We start from the raw sequence: 22,730 nt of genomic DNA, 5'->3' as shown, positions 1-22,730 counted from the left end.
CTGGCTAGATTTGTGTCAACTTGACACAGCTGGAGTTATCACAGAGAAAGGAGCTTCAGTTGAGGAAATGCCTCCGTGAGATACAAGTGTAAGGCATTTTCTCAATTAGTGGTCAAGGGGGAAAGGCCTCTTGTGGGTGGGACCATCTCTGGGCTGGTAGTCTTGGTTCTATAAGAGAGCAGGCTGAGCAAGCCAGGGGAAGCAAGTCAGTAAAGAGCATCCCTCCATGGCCTCTGCATCAGCTCCTGCTTCCTGACCTGCTTGAGTTCCAGTCCTGACTTCTTTGGTGATAAACAGCAGTATGGAAGTGTAAGCTGAATAAACCCTTTCCTCCCCAACTTGCTTCTTGGTCATGACGTTTGTGCAGGAATAGAAACCCTGACTAAGACATGTCCTAACATAATTCAGTAAATTACAACGATTCATTGCTAAAGCAATGAATATGAGCTGGTTGGAATTTATACTGCTGTATCTTTAATCATGTTGGTAGGTGGAAATTCACTTAATTACTGCTGCTAGTTTAAACATGATCAGAAAGCACTGACTAGTCTACTTTTTCAATTCTTCACCCTCCCTGTCTTCTGAGGCTCCAGGCTTCCCTCACCACTCCTTTAACTTTCTAATAGACACCATTTTATAGTGAACTTTGTCTAACGCTCTAAGCCACACTACACCTTTTTTTTTTTTCTAACATAGTGTCTCCCAAATATTGTACCCTATGCATACCAGTTTTCCAAGACATGGCATGAAATATTTCTTTCCAAAGGAGGGGAATTTTGGAATGCTATAATCTACAAATATGGCAACATAATTAGATTTATAACTATAGGATTTATGAGTGTGTTATAATCACCATGCAGAGAAGGAATTCAGGGGGGTTATGAATATGGAGTACTCGTTACATTATGTAATACAGCAATGTTAGTCTCTGGAAGTCTAACTGCACAAGGCACTAGGATTCTTTCAGAAGAGTTTGAAGAACCAGCGACTGGACAAAGAACAAAGGCCATCTGCGGAGCCTCTGTGATGGCTTCCAAGTAGCAGCGTCAATCCCACGTTCTAACACTTTTTAGTAAGGCAAGTCTTCTGTAGTGGTTGTTTAAAACCTACTCTACTCTTTTTGCCTATGTACTCCACAGAGTTTAAAATGGTGTCCAACACACATACATTCACTAGGTGATGAGGATTTTGCAGTAAACAATATGGCGACAGTTGTGCGTTAATGTATCTGAACATAACAGTAACTAAAAGAAGCATTGTTTATATGTGCTACAGTTATTGTAAAGGAATACGAGTTATCCCCCAACTGTTCATTATCATCTCTTTTGGGACAAAACCTTGATTTATATTTAATCTGGGAAAAAAAAAAACACAGGAAATGCTTACTTGGTTCCTCACAGGTATGAGCAGGTGACTTACATGATCTAAATTAAAGAATTCTTGGCATTTTCTGTTTCATCTTTTTTTTTAATTATTCCCCAAATCATCTGGTGTTTGTTTGTTTGTTTGTTTAAAGGAACAAACATGTGTCCTCCACCACTGGTTAAGAGTACTTGCTCTGGCAGCAGGTCCTTTGACCATATAGAAAGATGATGGTACCTTCAAGCTTTTAGGAGAACAAACACAAAAGCACTCTGGCCCCTGAGTGCCTCTCAGAGCACACTGATTCTTCATTAGGAATAAAACAATGCCATCTACTATGCTTACAACTACTGGATTGCCTTATCCAGAGTTTCATATTTTGAAATGGATTCTTACCCACAACAGAACCTAAAAATGTTACCTCAACATAGCTGACCTGGGCAGTAAGCAACAGGGACACAAGGATTCAGGTTGAAACACTGATAACTTTTGAGCCATGACAGCAGAGTGGCTTTTCTATCAATACTATTTTTGAAAGTTGCTTTGATGGGAACCAATCTACTTAGATGCTAAAGCCTGGGTATATTTAAAGTTTAATTTGTGGGTGAAAAGAGCAAGGGTTATTATAGCCTATGCTAACCTCTGGTATATTCACGTAGCAATATACCCTCTAAAACAGTGGTTTTCAACCTTCTTGATGCTGTGACCACTTAATACAATTCCTCATAATGTGGTGACCCTCAACTGTAAATTTATGTTTGTTGCTACTTCATAAGTATAATTTTGCTACTGCTATGAATTGCAATGTAAAGATTTGTTGTACAGGATACCTGATATCTGATCCCTGTGAAAGGTTTGTTTGTTTGATTATGAAAGCAGTTGTAAGTCACAGGTTGAGAACCATTGTTCTAAGAGGAAAGAGCCTTCCCCAGCTTTGGTGTCTTGGTTGGACCCTCTGGAAATAGAAACCCTGGCTGTCCTATTTAGACAGCCTGGTTCAATTCTGACATGGTTCTCAGAAATATCCCAGTTGTATATTTATTTGTCATATCTGAAGACAATAACATTAGTTGAGAAGAACTTAGTTTGTACGGTACAATATTAAACAAATGTGCTATAAAGCATATTTTATCAAATGTTATTCTTGGCATGGAATCCTTGTATTATATCCAGTTACTTCTCTCTAGAAACTAGTTAAATCTTGTACAAATATGGTGAGGGAGCTCTTTCTATCCTGAATTGACTCTGTTGCCACCTGGTTTTTGTCAACATTTACTGTGGACAAGTGCATTTGAGTCTTGAAGTATGTGCTGTGTTTAAATGAGGTCGGATCCAGTTGTATGCCTTTAGAATGTTTTTAAAGCCTGGGTGACATCTTGGGTCCAAATATTACTTACTTACTTGGCTTTTGGTTCTGTACTGCCAACTAGAAAAAAACAGTTTTGTGAGTTTTTAAATCATTTTAAGTTTTCAGTTATTTTAGCTGAAAGTAGGATATTTAAGTTTTACCTTATAATTATAGCCGTTGTCGCTAAAACACCAAGTTCATGGTAGTGTATGCATACTAAAATATATTTGCTAAACTTATATGGATAATATTATAATTTTCTTTTATGTTCTGCCTTGCTCTAAATCACAGTAGCCAGATCCTGAGAGTGGAGTCTGCCTGTATTTTCTCATCTCCCACCATAAGCCAGTGAGTTTTCCCAGCCACCTTTCCCTACCTTAGCACCCTGATTTCTACAGTTTCTGTCTCCACCTGCTATTTGCAGCACTAAGACTGAAAGAATCAGAGTGTTCTTTTTCCAGTGTGTTTTCTCCTGCAATCAGAGAATTCTTCCTCCCTGTACTTTTTGGTGGTGTGTGGGTGGAGGGTTTATAAGAAGCTGCGGCTTAGCAAAGGAAGGAACAATCAAGGCTGTGTGCGACATCAAAGCTTCTCTTGACGTTAATCAAAAGCCGACTTAATGTTTTATTCTGTGTCATATTGCCTTTTTATACGGTCTGAAGAGCCACCTGGGATGTTATACCTTAAACATTTCATTTTCCTATAAGTATCAGACACCCTGAAGCAGCAACAACAAAAACAGTGAGTTGTAGGGCAGAAATGCCAGGCAGAAATAGCCAGTGCTATAAGGCCTCTGAAAATTTAATCTCAAGTGATCAATTCCTGTGAAACGTACTCTTTGATTATTTACTAGAGCCTTTAAATATCAATGGTTCTTTCTACTAGAATATTAAATATAATTCCTTCCAATATCTTAAATACTTTATTCTAAAGTACTTTGCTCATACATAATTTGTAGGAGCCATTGAAGGCTTTTAGGTAAAAATAGTCTGTTATGTTCCATTCCACTCATTAAATAAATATATGTTGAAATTTAAGTCCAGAAGAACCAACCTAAATCTTGGAGGGACTTTGAAGATTCCCTGTTCATCAGCAACTACTTTGGCTTCTTTCTATGTAAAATTCAATCTGTTTTACATATAAATGGAGATTCACTTTAATTATGACACATCTGAATTGCAGACCTTCTGTTGTCTGTGGTATCCATTTTACAATATGAGTAACATTTACCAAATCAAGGTAGAAGGATATAATCAAATAAATAAGTTACCTTTTTTTTCCCCCTAAAAATCTGGATGAATTTTCTTTGAAGCATTATACAATGCTTGGCACCATTCTACCACCCAACAGTGCATTCTCCATACAGTGGTTATATGGGTTTGGAAACAGAGAAATCATGTGATTCAACCCTTCAGTGCCCTTCAGTGCTTCCTCTTATATTTAAATTATACCCAGGACCTGCATGATTTAAACAAGGCCCACTATGATTTGCTAAATATCATCTTTACCTCCTATATCTGTTCTCTTTCTACTCAGATCTATCTCATACCGCCTGGAAATTATAGAATCAGTGCCCCCTGTTAGTCATGAGTTATCATGAGTCATATTACTGTAGCTGGTTGCAGGCCACCCTTTAATGTGCCTGGCATGTGCCCCTCTCTTGCTCTCTGGGAGAAACTCTCTTCTTCATGGGTAAGCATGGATGTCTCCTCCCACTGCAGTTCTTAGCTAAAAAGTTACCTACTTCACATACCATATCTTTTCTGTTTTTTTCCACATTTTTTTTATTAAAAATAGATTTTTTTTATATACAATATCTCCTGATTACAGTCTCCTCTCCATCTCCTCCTCCCAGTTCCTCCCTACCTGACTGCCTGTTCCATTCAGATCCACCTCCTTTAGATCTCTCATTAGAAAGCAAAAAGTAGTTGTCTAAAAGATAATTAAGTATATAGCAAATAATGTATTATAATAATATAATGCAATGTGATTTAAAAAACCAAACACATAAGAATAGGATAAAACAAACAAAAGGAAAACAGTCCAAGAAAAGTTATAGAGATAGAGATAGAGATAGAGATAGAGATACTCATTCCATTCATCTACTCAGAAATCCCATAAAAACATAAAACTGGAAGCCAAAACATGTATACAAAGGACCTGTAGGTTAAAAGGGGGAAAAAACTTTAAAACAGCCCTGATGATTGTGTTTTCTGTTGGTCATCTACTGATGGGCATGTAGCCCTACTCTTAAGTCTAGTTTGTTTCCCCAATGAGACTTCCTTAGAGAAAACTAAAATTTTGTTTGCAGGTGATTATCAGTTGGAGATAATTTCTGGAAAGGGATGGGGACTTAGGTCCACTTCTCTAGGTCAGTTCTAGGACCACATCTGGTGTAGACTCATACAATTTCCATGCATGCTGCCTCAATCTGGAGAGTTCATATAAGTGCTAGTCTTGTTGTATTTAGAAGGCTTTGTGTTCTTGGTGCCCTATCCCCTCTGGCTCCTACACTCTTTCTGCCTCCTCTTCCCTCTTCTGCAGGGTTCTCTGATCCATGAGCAGAGGGATTTGATGGAGATATCCCATTTAAAAGTGAGTATTCCAAGGTCTCTTGCACTCTGCATTTTTCTTAGCTATGGATCTCTATTCACTCCCATCTCCTGGAGGATGAAACAACTTCTCTTGATGGCTGAACAAGGAACTAATTTATGCGTATAGCACAATACAGTTGGGAACCATTTCATTGCTATGTTCCTGTAGCAGAACAATAGTATTTGGATTTACCCTGGGTCAATGGGCTATCTAGACTCAGGTTCTTGGTCACCTAAGCAGTGTCAGGCACAATTTCCATGTCGTGTAGAGGGTCTTAAGTCAAACCAGATATTGCTTGGTTACTTCCACAAGATTTGGGCTTCCATTGCACTGACAGGTTTGCAGGCAAGACAACACTGTAGACTGAAGAGTTTGTAGCTGGGTTGGTGTTAACCTTTTTTCTTTGGTGTTGTATAGAGCACCTTCTAGTAGGTAGATCACTAACTAGTACAGTAGAAGGCCTAGATTGACATCAGTTTGACTTCTGTGTGTTCAATGAGCTGGGTAGCTGCCATGAAAAACTTCTATGGTCTGTGCTTCTCCCAGAGGCCATGAAAGTAGTGGCTTGTGCTTTGGCAGAGGATCATGTTGATATCTGTGGTCCTTGGCTAGGGCTGATGCTGAAGACCAAGTGGATGTTCATGTTCTATGCTACTGCCAGTAACCATGTGGAAGGTTATCATCCATGCTCCCACTGAGTGTGGAGGGCAAGGAAGCTACTCTTGCAGTGGTATTAATGAATGCTTATGCACGGTTGAGAAAGAAGACTGAACATAAAAGGCCATGTGACAACCCCAAACTCTCCCCAATTCCCCATTCCTCCAGTAAAACTGGCAACCTAGAGAGAAAGCCCTCAAGTAGAACTACAAAAAAATGTGTTGGGGATGCTGAGGGATGGCTTTCCACACTTGATGGTTTCTGGCGAGGTACAGGCAGAGAAGGACATAGCATCCCTTGTGGAGCCAGACACTGAGAGTTTGACCATGCTCCAGTGAGTATATAGACAACATAATATGGATTTTCCCCTCCTTCCCCCCCCCTCTTATAATATTTTTGTGGGACCACAGGGGACAGGGAGGAGAAGGAATAGAAGGTTAACCAATCAGAGTGTAGTTGCTATTTAGAGCCAGAGCAATTGTGGAGCTGGGCAGCTTGTTCCAGACGGAGACAGCACAAGCTCTGGGCTGTTGCATACTATGCTGTTGACCCCACTGGATAATAACCTGCTCCTCTATCAACCACAGCCTTCTTTCCCACCCTTGCAGCTAGCTGTTGAATCTCCAGTTCCTCAGCTCACACGTGGCTCCTATGTCTTTCCCACCTCTCCATCACATATTCGTTTGTGGTAGTGGCAGTGAAAGCTGCAGTATGTCACACAGTATACCCTTTTACCCAAACAGCTTTACATGCAGATGTCCATACACACTTCTTAATCAAAGTGAAGAAATGATTTCTGATGGATAATGATGGACAACTAGTTCCAACCTTCCCAAACAGAGGTGCAATGAGAAACTAAGCAGTCTGCATTACTGTCTATAGTGAAACATTTAAGCAACCAGCAAATAAGAAACTAACACACTGCCATACTATACCAGTATCTGTAATCAGAAGTTGAGACAGAGATTCATCACTTCCAGTGGAGCTTGCCTTTGCTGAGCAGTATTATTTTAATGGAAGTTACAGTTTATGTCTCACATTCCTTAACAGGATTTGGATGCTTCAGAAGGAAGGACCTGAAATTTATTGGAAAGTATGTGGCTCTGCATGGAACGCAATCAATGGCAAGGTCCCAACCCACGGTGTGAATCTTAGAAAGAGCTGTTCACTTAGTTACATCTTTGCTGGCGAACAAGGAGCTCTGAGCTAAAAGGGACAAGAATCTGTAAAACGCTGCTGGGAGTACCAGGTCTGTACTTAAATGAATCAAGTTCTCTAGTAATTTACAAAGCTACCGGAAATAAGTGAGTTTCTCCCTTTTCAGGGGTCTGCTTTGCTAGTTTTCTTTCCACCTTCCTCCCAGAAATCTTCAGGATTTGCCAGATAATTATGGAATCTGGACTCTTCTGAGCAAACAATGTCAGCTTCTCTAGGAGATCTCAAAGCTAGAATGGTGATGACAAAGCGTTTTAGAATTAGCTATTTTATTTTCTAAAGAAATTTATAACCACAGTAATGATCTAGTGGCCGTGACCCTGGCATGCTTCTCATCAGGTATCTAATTATCCTCCAGTGTTTCTAGTGGATAACTAGTTATTACTTTTTTTTTTTTTGGCTTATGAAGGCTTGGCTTTATCTCTGTATCACCTCTACACAAAGAGTTTCCACAATGACACAGCTTCTGTTCCAATGACATTCTGATTATCAGGCTAGTCTTACTACCCAAGAACCAGGCTCATGGTTGGAACTGACCAGAGGACAGGGTGTGGAGGACAAACAAACATATAGAAGGCATTGGTGATTGAGTTTGGGTTTGCTAAACTTTACTGGTGGTTCTCTGTTTTGTACTGAAGGGATTCTGTTTTTTAATCATCTGTCCAGGTCACTCTTTACTTCAGGCAGCTTGAACCCTTCTCTAAACAAACCTTCCCCTCACAATGCAACTCTACTTCCACTTCTACTTGTACATTTACCTAGGTCTAAATCCATCTCCATCATGAGAACACAAGTTCAGTGGCATTGGACATCTTCTCTCCTATATCTTTCATGGAACAGAATATTTTAAAAAGGAATTAATCTTTGAGAGAAATCAACATTTATGTATCAACACCAACTCTGGCTTTAAGATGCTGGAGGACGGGGTTCATGACTGCAGTGCTCTCAGATTTTTGTCTAGTGTGAGGACTGTAATGCCTTGTATCATGTGTCATCTATGTATGATATAATGCTAAACCAGTAAGAGAAAGAATAACAAGTACTGACATTAAACTATCAGAGGTGACTCCCAAGAAATGAGAGCAATGGACGTAATAGAATGTAGCATCTTTGTGACACGCATAGGCTAACTCATGTCTGTCTTGGATCTATTAAGAGGTTGACTGCAGTTTTCCCTTGGATGCTGACTAATTTGGGTTGTAAATATAAACTCAGTATCTAGGTTCCTATACATGATATAACTCACTTTTTGACCTGTTTGTTTGATTCATGAGCTTCAGCATGTTTTTCACTTGAGGGAATGGAGAGGATAAATGAGGAAATGAGTGGAGGGATACATGGTATAACAAAAAGGACACAGATGAGGACATGCCTAGAGCACAGGACATGTAAGATCCATCATAAATATTGTGTGTGTGTGTGTGTGTGTGTGTGTGTGTGTGCGTGTGTGTATTAGTGTGTATGTGTGTAGGTATGTGGGTATATTTTAGTGACAGAGCCCTTAGAAACAAAATAACAATAAAATTTGTAGTAGCAATGAAAGGCTGGAAGGTTGAACCTATTGGTTTTATAATCACATTGACAAATCAATAAGAGAATAGTTTTGTTTTGTTTCATAGTTTTCAATATGTTTGCAATTTGTGCTGACTTAAAATTTTAGATCCAAAGGGCAATACTAAAGAGCTAAGCTTTGCTGATCTCTACATCTCTAGGTGATTGCTGTCTAGCTTTTGTTTGAAAGGTGGACAACATTTTAGTAAAAGACTTACTCCATGTCTTACATCCCTGGCATGATTATATGAATCATATCTAATTCCTAACTGGCCATCTCCTGGTGGAAACAATGCTAGCTATCCATTCCTAGGTGTTTTGTGTTTCTGGTGAAAATTTAGAATTATTTTTTTTTATTCAGATCCTGCAAAGAATTGTGTTGGGATTTTGATGGAGGTTGCATTGAGTCTGTAGATTGCTTTTGGCCATTTTCATATCAACCCTGCTGATCCATGAGTATGGGAGGGCTTCTGACATCTTCAATTTCATTTTTAGTGCCTCAAAGTTTTCATGGCATACACCTTTCTTTTCCTTTGTTAGCTTTATTCTGACGCACTCTCAAGCCTATTGTTGATGGTATTATTTCCCTTATTTCTTTTGCTATATTTTAATAGGAAGAGTACAGATTTTTGTTTGTTAATTTTGTGTTTTGCTATTTTGCTGAATATGTTTTACCTGTTGTGGTGGTGTGAAAAGGAATAGCCCCCATAGGCTCATATATTTGAATGCTTAGTTATCAGGGAGTGGCACTACTTGAGAAGGAAAAGGAGGTATGGTCGTGTTGTAGTACACATGCTGGAGTAGGTGTGTCACTTGTGGTGGCCTTTGAGGTTTCAGAGGCCCAAATCAGTCCCAGTCTCTCTCATCCTGCTACCTGCTGATCCAGATATAATCATCTCAGCTAGTTCTTCAAGAAAATATCTGCCTTCTTCTCACCATGCTCCCCATCATGACAATAGACCAAACCACTGAAACTGTAACCAAGTCCTAATTAAATGTTCTGCTTCATAAAAGATGTTGTGGCTATGCTGTCTTTGCACAGTAATAGGACACACACTAAGATATCTACTATAACAGTTTTCTAGTATTTTTATGTGTAGAATCATGCCATCTGCAATTAATGAAGCTGATTCTACTTCCTTTCCTATTTGTATCATGCATATTTCTTTCACTTGTCTTCTTTCTCTAACTAGGATTTCAAGCACTGTATAGAACCTTAGGAGGGAGAGTGTACATCCTTGTCATGTTCCTGACTTTAAGATGATGTTGACTGTGGACTTGTTGTATGACTTGCATATTGCCGTAGTTGTCTATTGCTAATTGGTAGCTGCCAAGAAGGGAAGGGGTGTTCTTTAAGGTGTGGCTCTTGATAGGGCTAACATACAAGAATATATAGGCAGCATTGATTGCACTCAATGTTCTCTCTCTCTCTCTCTCTCTCTCTCTCTCTCTCTCTCTCTCTCTCTCCCTCTCTCTCTTTCTTTCCTAGTGAATGAGGACACACAATTTACTGGCTATGGAATGGGTGGGGATAGATCTAGGAAGATATGGTGGGAGGGTTTGATAGGATAAAAATGGTTAATGCAAAAACCCTAGCTCGCATCTCTAATGGAATAAAGAAATAGTTTATTCTGGAACCACTTTGAATTCACTGCAACCCAGGGACACAGATGTAGGACACCCCAAATTCATAACGATTTTATAGTTTTTACAGAACAACACCAAAAAAGTCATAAATCAAGGCAAGTTTAAAGTATATTGACAGGTACATCAGCTAGGCAGGTACAGCAAGATAGAGAAAGCTTTGTTATAGGCCCAAAATGCTATCTGACCTTTGGGGTTCGTGGAAGTTAGTAAAAGTTAATAGATTCAAAATTTTTTATCTATTAAATATCTGTGTCAGATATTAATTCTGACACAGAGATTGGCAAGGAATGGCTGTTCTGGAGGGCTAGAACTAGCCCAAAATAAGGTAACTAGCCTCTGAACCTGCAACATTCCAACCACTACACAGTACTACATTCTAGTCAATTTTTAAAAATACTACCTTTTTTTCAAGAGTTTTTGTTCACAAAGTATAATGTATGATTTCCTCAAAGAATTCCAGAAAATATTTTAAAAAGCAAAGGTTATAAAAACCAACCCTGAGTTGGAATATTTTCTAAAATATGCAGGGAAGAAACAAGTAAGCTCTGTCTTTAAATTGAAATATTTGAAAAAATCTTGATATTAAAATGTACTTTGTTGTTAAGATTGGTACATCAATTAAAGACCCCTTTCACCTAAGAGCCTCACTAAAGCTTCACTGTGCTTCCTTATAAGAACAATAGTTAAGTTACACAAGGGAGACACATGAACAAAATTTGTAAACTGCACTTTCCCTCTAGTAAATTCTTACAGGTTTCATCATTTAGCAATTGGCTAAGTGTTAATACTCCTTATTAGACATTTCAAGTGTGCGAGGAATTTAGCATGTCATTTACTCTTCCTAGCCCCATCTCTATGAAGTCAACTTTACCATGACCTTTATAGCCTTCTCCTAGATATGAGCAGGGAGGAACATGAGGTCAGGTAGCATACACAACATGTTATCCTGTCAGAAAGTGGCAGAGCCAGGCTCAGCCCATTAAACTGATGCTTAATTCCACAGCAAAACTATTATGCTCATCAGAGTGTGAGCCAAGTGCAGGGGCACCAGTGGAGTGATTATATGTGATTGAGTGATTTTGATGATCTAGATAAGGAGCTATGTCTTGATTGGAAAACAGATAAATGTTTTGTGCTGAAAGAGATTTAACCTCCATCAGGTTTTGGAACCTGATGTGGCCTGTGTGACTTACTTATGGTTTATCTGTCACTGACCCACAACTGTAGCATCTGGCTTTGCTTACTGAAAAGCAGCATCTCGTGATTAACTGTTGTTGACTGTTCTCTCCCCAGAGCTCTAGGCATCTGCTGTGTTTTTGCATCTAGAATTAGCAGGCCCCTCCTGACCCCTCAAAAATAGGTTTTAAGCAAATAGGAGTTTCAAAACAGAAAGGCAAGTTGAGGCTATAATAATTTGTTATTAGATATTCCAAAAGACATAGCTCCAAACATGCATGAACTAAATCTGTTGAGATTCATTTTCTAAGCAAAAATTCTTAATGGGGAAAATTAATTTCCTTTTTAAATCTTTCCTTCAAACAAGTGACATGGCTTGAGTAGCCCTTAGAGTGTTTGACCACATGGCTTGACATACTAGTAAACTATTTACAATCAGGACCTGTGTAGGCTAAAATGTTTGGGAGCAACATGTTTTATGCAGACGTGGAATAAAAAGAGAGAGGATAGAGCTGTGGGTGGAAATAAAGACTTTGAAGAAGGCTGAAATGCCAAGTGGGACAGAAAGAGTGGCTAGCCAGATAGGTGGGAGGCAGATCCGGAAAAACCTTACACATTATATGAAAAAGTCGAATTTTGTTCCATAGGCAAGAAGGAGCCATGAATAGATAGATGATCAGCAAGGTTAAACTTGATTACTTTCAGAGTTGAGAATTGTCTCTGCAAGCATGGTAGCAGTTGGAATTGAGAAAAGTTGAAATGACACCCAAAAAAAAGGATTAATTGGGGGTGTCTACTAGAAAAATCTTTGAATTGAGTGAATACCAATGAGTTGAGAAGGCATATGAATATAAGAGGTCTGGAGAGTTTGACCTGTTGTGGGAGTAAAACAGTTAAAGATGACAACACAGATGAATTCCAGGATGATAAGAACTACACCTGTTTGATTGACAATACAGAGGCACAAGGGTGTTGGAAAATGATGCAAGAGCAGGAGAGATGGCAGAGATTTGATGGCATGAGGTCTCAATGGTGCATGAGAATGAAGGATACTAATGGTAGGAGAAGTACTGCTTTCCACTGAGATGGGAAAGCAAAGGGTCAAAAGTAAAGAAGATGAACTGCATCCTGCCTCAGTACTGTGGATATACTTGCAGTGCTCACTCACTGAGCTGAAAAACACTGGCAATGTTTTTATGACAAGATCTCAGTATCTAATCCAGGAACTCACTATCATTCTGCCTCTACCTCTTGAGTGATAATGTTATGGGACTGTGCCACCAGCTCTAGCTGTTTTGAACATATGGGATGTAAGAGAGACAGTTTCAGCTGAGAGTAAGAACCAAGGGTTAATGAAAAAGACTTGAGGATAGTGGTGGAAGCATGTGCTGTGGCTGATACTATGAGGAATGTGCCTAGGAAGATGTAGGGTGGTACTGGAAACCTTAGCTTTCAAAGGATGCTGTAGGAAATCATAAATAGGTGTGGGTATCATTCTGCTAGGTTTGTGATGCATAAATCACCTTCCTTTGTACTAAAACTGTTTCTTAGGCTGCAGTGATGTCAAGGAACATATCTCATGAAACATGAAGACTCTTCAGCATTCAGAGAAGGGTGGGATTCATATTTGTTTTTCAATATTATCTCTATTGACTTGAAATTTGCAGAGTTATAGGGTAGTAGACATGAAATACTGTTAGGAAGCAGAACATTTTGTTGGATTCTTTTTCGCTCAAGTGAATTAAATGGCAGTACCTTGGAGAACACTAAAAGTAGAACAGTCAATATTTTAGGACAATTCTCCCAGGACAGGCTCTTGTCTGTGTGAACAGGTGTATCTGAAAAGACCAATTTGCTGCCAATAGTCACTTTACACTGCAGCCTCCAGCTTAATGATTTAAGGCCAGGCAGAGCACCTGGCCTTGTTCACCGTGCTCTTTCTTTACACTGTCAATCGGAAAAAGTCTAGGCAGGGATTTCAGGGAAAAAAGGGAATTGGGAAAAGTAATAAAAGAGATGATGAAGGTGGATAAGCTGAGGCCAGCTGCCTATGGAAAGCTGTTGATAGACACATGACTCTATGCTGTATGGACAAAACTGCAGTAAAAGTAAGAAAGCCATAAGGGTCATCTCAACCTTCTAATTCTATGATCACTGATAAATTTCCTGAGACTTGAGATCTTTATTTTTAAAAAGGATAACCCACTCCTGTCCAGGTCATTTTGAAATAACTATGTTGTATTCTTCCTGCCATGATGCATATGAATTCATCATTATCATCAGAGGCTCCAGAAAAATAATCTTTATCTAAAAAAAAAAAAACCCTTCATTTGCATCCATGAAACTCCCATAGTCTTGCCTTGCTGACTCTACCTTTGCTTTGACTGTCCTAACTTTACATATCTCCATCTTTTTTCCATTAATGTCTTCAGAACTTTACGTGTGGAAAATTCTTATGTAGAAGTTGATGTTTAAAGATAATTCAGAATTTGCTTATCCAGGTATCTGTGGATGTTTATGATCATTTCTTCTATTCCCCACTAATTTCCATATATGGGGCTTTTTGACAATGCAACTCAGCATATATTTTCTGAATTGGTATGATAGGCCAATATCCATTTTAGGTACAGAGAGAACAGTGACAATGAGGAGGGGTATGACTGTGCTCAAAAAAATTTAAATTATTAACAATAATTAATAGAATAATTATTATTAATTCTGTGTAATAATAGAAACACAGAAGATTAATGAATTCTGTCATTTGATATGGTTTAGACATGATTTTCCACACACATTTTCATGTATTGAATGTTTGATACTCTGTGTAGTTGCATTGAGATAATGAACCATCTAAGAGGTAGGATATTGGAGAAGGTAATTCAGTTCAGAAGGTTCCACACTCATGAATATATGAGTATTGTTAAGAGTAGGTCAGGTCTCTTAAGAGTAGACAGCTCAGTGGTGGTAGTATAGTGGTGAGCAGAGTTGTCTTCCAATAATGGCTAGTTTCTGCAAGAGTGGGAGTTCCCCAGGCACTCCCTGATCCCTTGCTACTTTGTTCACACAGGTGCCATGAGGCATCTGAACACCACTAGTGTATTTGAATTCCCACCCTTTCTGCCTAATTTCTTCTCCATCTAATGGCTATTTACAAGTGAAGCTGGATTTAAGACTAGGAACTGCTACTTGTTATATGTGGGAACATGTTCAAATGATCTGTCCTCTGACTGTTTCAGTCAAATTATGTGTCACATGATAGCAATGAAGATTGTAAATGGTATATGTGAGAAAACCTGCATAATTCTCCCACAGTTTCTAGATGCTCAATTTCCTTTCAGTGACTAATGAAATAATTGTTTTCAAATGGCAAGTTTCTTCTCAAACCATATTTGAAATACCCTTTTCCCATGTGATTGGCCTTACAGGATCCAGGGCTTCAGGACAGGAATTGATGTAGGTTATAATTTTCTTATGAGTGTATGGGTGAAGAGTTGTTCTTTATGTATTTTATAGATGCTAACACTGGGGCAAAAATCTTGGATGTGCCCCAAGAAACTCAAGCTCTGAACTAAAATTACAATTGAATGCCTTTGCCTCAGAGCCCACAGAATGCTTGGGTTGGTCCTGCAGGCTTGAATGAGCAACATAAGTCAAGAGAGTGCTGAAGAGAGCACCACTTTCAATGTCATCTTCATGCCATGGCCCATGGATCACTTAGTATGGGTTCTTTCATAAAATCTAATCTGAGAGGAACATGGACAGAACTCATAGCAAAGTTTTATAATTTATTTGTATTAAATCAAAGACATGGGTAAGTACATTGATACACATCTGTATCTGGTAATGAGAAAAGAGTAATTAATTTTTTTTGTGGTTCTAAAATTGGATTTTCCTCAAACAAAATAAGTCTTCCTTCTTTGCTCTCATGCTGATGCCACTTCTAACAGAGAAAGCCAGCAGCAAGAACTGAAGCCATTGAATGCTGAATAGCTTTCCTCAGAATTTATTGTCCCATTTATGCATTAGAAAATCTGAATTGTAAAAGGAGTGATATATGTCTCAGGCATGGCCTCATATGAGATTGTGCATTTCAGAAATTTATTAGAATTCCTTAGGCAACTGTTCCGTCAGGAGAAAGGCAATGGTGGGACAGCATTTCATAAGTCTGCAGTGGTATTAAGTGCGATTGATCTGAATTAGTATGCCTGCTTTTTGCTTTGATAGTTTATTACTATGATTCACAGGTAGCAGGAGGTAGGAGCCCCTGGTTTCCAGGGACTATGCTAGAAAATGTATTACAAGTCATTGAATATATTGCAAGTCCCTGGGATGATTTACACAGCAGTGTTTGTCTTTTGTATGGTAAATTTTTTATCCTGGCACTAATGTCAGTGAACAAATACATAAAACGATGCTCAGTAAACATTTGGGTGAAAGTATGTGAGTAAGTTTCTGGTGTAGGATCAAAGAAGATGAGGGTTGGGCTCAACACTGAAGCCTTAAATTTGAGCATGTCTGAGACCACTGGTCAAGGACAGTTAGGTTGGTGGGTTAGGCTAGGGTTGCACCCAAGGACTTGAGACTCCAATTTTGATGTGCTGTTTCCAGTGTCTCACCTGTGAAACCATGTCTAAGTCGGGAGAATCTGTTGCATTAGCTTGACGAAATTGCTTTAGCCGCCTTGGACTTAAGGAGAGGGCAATGACAAAGCATGGTCACTGGGGTCATATTTGTTTCTCACATTTTCACATTAGATGCTTACCTCCCAATGTGATACTATTCTGCAGCAGAACCTTTAAGGAGTAGGATCTACTGGAGTTGACTAGGCTGTGGGTCACTGTTTTTGCAAATTGATTAATGTCTATCTCAAGAGACTGCCTTCGTTCTCTTAAAACCCAACTGAGTCATTCAGAGGTAACTTGGGTCCCATGGGACAAGACTCATAAAGCAGAGCAGTCTCCCGTCTGTCAGCCTGTAGGTCTGCACGGGTGTTTCTCTGTACATGTTTTGCCTCTTTCTATTTCCCCATCATGATTAGGTCCAGCAGGAATCCCTTGCTGTCCAGATGTGGCTGCCTGATCTTAGATAGCCATGATACAAGAGACTTTTATTCTTTATAACATACCCAGTTTCAGTGATTTTATTTAATTAAACAACAAGAAAAGGTCTAAGGTAATAAATTACAGTGATGAATTAAATTTAGAACTGCTATCGTGTTGGATTAGATCTCAGTGCCTTACTCTAGCTTAGGAAGATCCAGGCAAAATATTTTGCCTATGCATGACTATTTGAGGTTATTTCTAACTGCTGATATATGCAGTACCATTTTCTATTGACTGAAAACTATGAAGTCAATATGAATTAAGTGCACTTTGGGATGGAATCTAAGAATATGATAATACTGTAACATGGTGGTTGCCTCCCACAGTGCTGTTTTCTACCATGTATTGTATATTTAAATGTGGTATCTTTGTACTCATGTGTAAGTACTCCACCAAGGACTGGCAAATTTGAATAACACGAACAAGGTTAAACCTTTGGAAACTGACTCCAGGGATGGAATCAAAGTAAACTGAACAGTTTTCCCAAGTAAAGTATACCCTGGCCTTGCTGGTGAATAGTTTTTTGCCGCTATATTAACACTGTTCTCATTTCTGAGGTCAGGTACCTAAGTAGAAATAAGTTCTGGGAAGTTGGGGCATGTGGGAGGCCCACAGTTTGAAGGGACTTGGTCTATCCTTATGGGAGAGGCATGGCTATAGGAACTTGCAGCTAGATAAATTGTACCTATAGTCAGGAAACAGAAATTGATGAATGCTTGCTTACTCCTTTTTATTGTCAAGGACCCCAGTCCAGTGGTTAGTTCTTACTTCTTCCTCAGTGGGTCTTCTTAATAAATCCTGTCTAGAAACACACCAAAAATTGTCATCACTCTCGCCCTAGAAATTTAATCTAATCTCATTTGCAATGATAACTATTCACAACCCCCTGTTTCTAATCTGTTTTCACAGGGCTGCTGATGTTGTTCCCATGACGAGAAGTAAATAAAGAGATAGTTGAATCTGAGCAAACAATTTTTTTCCTGAGCTTCTTTGTGCCATAACATCACCATTTCTCCAAGCCAAGGTGTTCTGCAGTTGACATTTTGTGCTGACATTTATATTCATTATTTAAGCCTTACTTGAGCGCTCGCAACATGGCAGACTCTGCTTTAGGTGCTTCATCCAATCAGGAATGAAACTGACACATATCTGTGACATCATGGGTTTTAAATTCTCGCTTGCAAGATAGAAAAAGCCAAAAGAAACAATGAACTATATGGGTCTTCCGGAGCTGGTGATTGCTTTAGATGAGAGAAAAAGCAAAGTAAGGAATGCTGAATGTGCCTCCATTAGTGCTGGTCATTTAAAAAAGCTCAGCCAAGTACAGTGTGCTAAGAACATAGTTGGTATAATGGTGATGCCTGCACCAGACAGCTGAGCAATTTTAGGTGCCAGGTCTAGGAGACTTGAGGGAGTGTCTCTACCTATGAAGTCACAGTTACAAGTTCTTATTTTATTTTATTTTATTTTATTTTATTTTATTTTATTTTATTTTATTTTATGTTTTAACCCCTCATCCCCTCCCCCAAGCCCCCTGCTTCTATGAGGGTGCTGCTACTTCACCCACCCACCCACTCTTGCCTCCCTGCCCTAGCACTCCCCTACACTGAGTCATCAAGCCTCCACAGGACCAAGGTGCGGCCCTCCCACTGATGCCCAACAAGGCCATCCTCTGCTACATATGCAGCTGGAGCCACGGTCCCTCCATGTGTACTCTTTGGTTGGTGGTTTAGTCCCTAGGATCTTTGGGGGAGGGGGTTCCTGTTGGTTCATATTGTTCCTCCTGTGGGGTTGCAAACTCCTTCAGCTCCTTCAGTCCTTCCCCTAACTCCTCCATTGGGGTCCTTACGCTTAGTCCAATGGTTGGCTGCATCCATCTGCATCTGTATTGGTCAGGCTCTTTGGGCCCATAACCATGATCTCATCATACTCTTGAGAAAACGAAATGTATAGTTCTTAGTTACAGAGTAACTTTGTATAGGGGAGCCACAAAAGCTGTACACTTCAGTGACATCTAGTCTTTGACCATTTTTCACCCAAAAGCAGTTCTAAGGGGCCAGCACTCCAGCTTCTAGGGGGAGTCCCACATTTCCTTTTCTACTACTTTCTTATATCCACAGCCCTTTTCTGCCTCCAGCACTCTGGCTTTCTTCTGAGTTGCGAAGGTCTAGGAGAATATTAGCTGTTGCTGTTAGGAATTAGTGATGTCTGAATAGGGCTGCATTAACTCAAAGTGAAGATGCAAATGAGCTGTCTCTCAGGCCAACGCTTGCCTGAGGCTTTCAATACAGATGGTAACAGGAATGAAGACTTTGTGAGGGTGACTCAGAGGGCTGGACCATTCAAAAGAAGCTTCTAAGGGAAGCAATGCCCATTCTCAGGCAAGAGTAGTTTCCCTTTCTCTTTCTGGCTTTCATTACTTTTCTCTTTTATCTCTCAAGACTTTCTCCTCTCCAGCCTTCTCACAACACTTTGGCCTTCAACTTTATCTGCTGAACCATGAAATCAGGATAAAAGCCAGAGCTGCCAAGAGAATCATAATAGGGTCACTGTCTTATAGAGGCTGGACTAGCATTTAGGTGTTCCCCCCCCCCCCCCCAGGAACTTTGCTACTAAACCTGGCCTTCTTGTCAGCAGTTTCAGTTAGCTGACAGCAGTTATCAAATGCTGAAAAGTCTCAGAAGAATGCTGACGCAGGCTCCTCCATCCAGGGCCCTGGCAAGACTTAGTGTCAAGCAGGTAAAAATTGATTGTTAATTATTCATACTCCTTTGTAAATAAAGGATTTTTGGGAGTATACTTACACATGCTTGTATGTGTTTATATAGTCTTTTTAATTTGGACTTCTGATGGGGCGCCATATTAGAGCAGTTCAGAATAAAACAGGGAGACATTGTTAAGAAATGTATAGCATGGTATAGTGGAAAGCAGAGAGTTTAGAGTCTAGCAAAGACTGGCTTAAAAGCAGACCATATATTCCTTCTTTTTTCTTTCTTTCCTTTTTTAACATGTTTGCTTAGAAATTACAAAAAAAAAACCCAAATGTTTAGTAATAATAAATTATATTCCTTGCTTCTAAAACTCAGTATTAAGGATAGTTCCTAACTTACAGCTTCTTAAAGTAAAATTAGAGACAACGTGGATAACAAATAAAGAATTTCACAGATTCATTCAAGGTAAGGAAATCACAGCTGATATGCTTGCAAACAGAAAACCCAAGAATTTTCAGAGAATCAATTCTGACCACTCTGTTATTTCTGCTCAAGTTGCTAGTAGATAAAAATAACACTTGTAAAGAACACAGGCTGGGACTGGAGAATTGCCTCCTTTGGATAACTGCACTCCCAGGCAAGCGAGAGGACCTGTGTTTGATCCCGTGGAACACATGAGAAAAATGAGTGAAGCAGCACTTAACTGTAATCTCATTGCTAAAAGGATGGATACAGGAGAATCCACAAACTCCCTGGCCAACCCGGAGAGCTTCATGAGCAACATCCAGGCTCAGTGAGAGACCCTGCCTCATAAAGTAAGGTGGCAAGAGCTTGATTTAGGTGCCCAGCATTGACCTCTTGCATCCACCCACACAAGCATACGTGTATACATACCCATGTACCCATGTGCAAAGATACAAACATGCATACATGCACAAAAGAAATTTAGATTTTTTTATAAATTTTTTATTAATTTGGTATTTTCTTCATTTACATTTCAAATGCTATCCCAAAAGTCCTCCGAACCCTCCCGCCACCGCTCCCCTACCCACCCACTCCCACTTCTTGGCCCTGTTATTCCCCTGTTCTGAGGCATATAAAGTTTGCAAGACCAAGGGGCCTCTCTTCCCAACGGTTGCTGACTAGGCCATATTCTGCTACTTATGCTGCTAGAGACACAAGCTCTGGGGGTACTGGATAGTTCATATTGTTGTTCCACCTATAGGGTTGCAGATCCCTTTAACTCCTTGGGTAATTTCTCTAGTTCCTCCATTGGGGGACCTGTGTTCCATCCAATAGCTGACTGTGAGCATCCACTTCTGTGTTTGCCAGGCCCCAGCATAGCCTCACAAGAGACAGCTATATCAGGGTCCTTCAGAAAAATCTTGCTGGTGTATGCAATGGTGTCTGTGTTTGGAGGCTGATTATGGGATGGATTCCCGGGTATGGCAGTCTCTAGATGGTCCATCCTTTCATCTCAGCTCCAAACTTTGTCTCTGTAACTCCTTCCATGGGTATTTTGTTCCCAATTCTAAGAAGGGGCAAAGTATCTACACTTTGGTCTTCATTCTTCTTGACTTTCATGTGTTTTGCAACTTGTATTTTGGGTATTCTACATTTCTGGGCTAATATCCACTTATCAGTGAGTACATATCATGTGAGTTCTTTTGTGATTGGGTTACCTCACTCAGGATGATACCCTCCAGGTCCATCGATTTGCCTAGGAATTTCATAAATTCCAATATATATAAAGAACTCAAGAAGGTGGACTCCAGAAAATCAAATAACCCCATTAAAAAATAGGGCTCAGAGCTAAACAAAGAATTCTCACCTGAGGAATACTGAATGGTTGAGAAGCACCTGAAAAAATGTTCAACATCCTTAATCATCAGGGAAATGCAAATCAAAACAACCCTGAGATTCTACCTCACACCAGTAAGAATGGCTAAGATCAAAAATTCAGGTGACAGCAGATGCTGGCAAGGATGTGGAGAAAGAGGAAAACTCCTCCATTGTTGGTGGGATTGCAAGCTTGTACAACCACTCTGGAAATCAGTCTGGTGGGTCCTCAGAAAATTGGACATAGTACTAGTGGAGGATCCTGCAATACCTCTCCTGGGCATATATCCAGAAGATGTTCCAACTGGTAATAAGGACACATGCCCCACTATGTTTATAGGCCTTCTTTATAATAGCCAGAAGCTGGAAAGAACCCAGATGTCCCTCAACAGAGGAATGGATACAGAAAATGTGGTACATTTACACAGTGGAGTACTACTCAGCTAAAAAGAAATTTAGATTTCTAAATGGTGTGCCAGAGGTCGAGAGGATGCTACATAGCACATCAAGCTCTAACTTCAAAAAAGATATATCCATGCCAGATTCTCAGAATGTATGGGTGTAGCCCTATGTGGAAGAGGGTCTTTGAAAATGTAATCAAGATCAGTATCTTGAGAGGTAATGTGTATCTTAACTCAAGTGGGCTGTAATCCAATAGCCACTGTACTGGCTGGTTTTGTGTGTCAATGTGACTCATAAAGGAGCCTCCCTTGAGGAAATGCCTCTATGAGATACAGCTGTAAAGCATTTTCTCAATTAGTGATCAAGGGGGGAGGGCCCAACCCATTGTGGGTGGTGCCATCCCTGAGCTGGTAGTCCTGGGTTCTACAATAAAGCAAGCCAGGAGAACCAATTCGGCAAGGAGAATCCTTAATGGCCTCTGCACCAGCTCCTGCCTCCACTCTTGACTTCCTTTGGTGATGAACAGCAATGTTAGAGTGTAAGCTGAATAAACCCTTTCCTCTTCAACTTGTGGCTTGGTAATGTTTTGTGCAGGAATAGAAACCTTGACTAAGACAGCTACCATCCACAGACAGGGGTGTAGAAAAGAAGAGGAGATGTGATCACTGAGATCAGAGTCATGCAACTACAAATCCCAGAATGCCAGTGTCCCCTAAAAAGGCAAGAGGGTCCCTTTTTGCCCACAACTTGCTGCTGCTGCTGACACACTATTTTAAATGCTGGGTCTCTGGAACTGAGCAAGAACAAATTTCTGCTGTTGATGTCAACAAATCTGGTAAGTTCTGCTGCCACTTTAATAACATATTAAGGCAGTTCTGCAAAACCAACATGAAAGTCTTTGAGACAATGAACAGAAAGCATATCATATGCAACATGGGATGTAAATCACTTGCCAACACTGGCAGATGGGGAGGGCAAGGATATTAACTGCCAACTTTAAAAAACAAATCTCTGGGTTTTTATACTCAACGGCAGTGGAGAAGCTCAACTGAAACTCTGAGTTTCTATATATTAACGAAACCAGTTTTGAGTTGCCTATGGGATGCTTACCTCCAAGTTAGTCAT

This window comes from Mus musculus, chromosome 5 (genome assembly GCF_000001635.26).
Source record: "Mus musculus strain C57BL/6J chromosome 5, GRCm38.p6 C57BL/6J".
Taxonomy (NCBI): Eukaryota; Metazoa; Chordata; class Mammalia; order Rodentia; family Muridae; genus Mus; species Mus musculus.
This window is presented reverse-complemented; position numbering follows the sequence as displayed.